Source organism: Pistacia vera, unplaced genomic scaffold, assembly GCF_008641045.1.
Source record: "Pistacia vera cultivar Batoury unplaced genomic scaffold, PisVer_v2 Contig12, whole genome shotgun sequence".
In the NCBI taxonomy this organism is placed as follows: Eukaryota; Viridiplantae; Streptophyta; class Magnoliopsida; order Sapindales; family Anacardiaceae; genus Pistacia; species Pistacia vera.
Window position 1 is genome coordinate 99,556 of NW_022195248.1, and position 1,349 is coordinate 100,904.

The following is a 1,349-nucleotide window of genomic DNA, read 5'->3' on the forward strand; positions in this document are numbered from 1 at the left end:
TCTGAAGTGCTGTGAGTTGGGCTGAGATAGCCGTGTATGCATCAACTTCATGAAGACCCATAGATTTCTTCGGTTGCACCCTCTCATTAGGTCTTTGATAGTTGTTACTTGCTAAAACTTCAAGCAACTTATGAGCTTCTTCCGGTGTCTTATTTTTGCAATGCACCTCCCGATGCTGCATCTACCATGGTTTGCACATTAACCATCAATCCATTGTAAAACGTTTGGACTTGCATCCAAACTGGCAACCCATGGTGTGGACACCTCCTCAGTAATTCCTTGTATATTTCCCAAGCCTCATATAATGATTCAGACTCTTCTTGTAGAAACGATGTGATATCATTTGTCAGTTTTGCCGATTTTGCTGGAGGAAAGAATTTGGTCAGGAACTTCTGTGCTAAATCATTCCATGTTGTGATCGTTCCTGATGGTGGTGCCATTAACCATCCCTTAGCTTTATCCCTCAATGAAAACGGGAAAAGTCTCAATCTGATGGCGTCATCTGACACTCCGTTTGACTTGAAAGTTGGTGTGCTGTCATAGACACCCATAATTAAAACCCTAAAAATACACGTAGTAGTGTGAGTAGGGATCGTTCCCACGGAGAGTGTCTAGCCGACTTTTATGTTACGTGAACCAGTATGGGGGGGATTTGAGTAAAAACATAATCAATTTCAGGAAAAGAAATTCAACCTAAATTACCGAAATCAATCAAAATAACGAAACTTGGTCTAAGTCAACATCCACCATCAGAATCTTACAATCGATCATTGATGCAAAAATAAATCAATTCTTACTTTGAGTATTCACCGTTGGAACTATTTTCCTATCTCTCCTTATGTAACAACCTCTTTCTACTACCATATTCATAATATATATTAATAAAAAGACAGCATATTTATCAAAACAGTTGGGCCCAAAACTTTTTCTTTACTTAATAAATACATTCTTTACAAAGTACAACATCATTTGTACAAAAGACTCTCAAAAACGAAAACAGTGGACAGTGCAGCCAAGTCTCCCCGCTTGCCGACATCCATCCGACCAGGTCCTCACCTATGTCCTGTACAACAAAGAAAACAACGGAGTGAGCACAAAGATGCCCAGTAAGTAAAATCTCCTACTCTATAATCCCCGTGCATTACTCATCAATTCTTTTCGTACTCTTGTCATTTTTTTCTAATTCAAAATCTCATTTTCTTTCTTTTCTTTTCTTTCTATTCTATTCTTTTTCTCATTCTCATTCCGCTTTCTCATGGCAGAGACCGCTCTCTCTCATAGCGATTTGTATGCATTCCACTCTCTCATGGCGGAGACCGCTCTCATAGCGGTTTACATGCGTTCCGTAT

The 1,349-nt window shown here is 39.3% G+C and overlaps 1 non-coding gene across 1 annotated transcript; it reads left to right on the forward strand.

The window, feature by feature from the left end:
* Positions 1–246: 246 nt before the first annotated feature.
* LOC116112306 lies at positions 247–353 on the forward strand. The gene has a single exon (XR_004125221.1). It is a non-coding gene; the product is annotated as a small nucleolar RNA R71 (small nucleolar RNA).
* Positions 354–1,349: the final 996 nt, after the last annotated feature.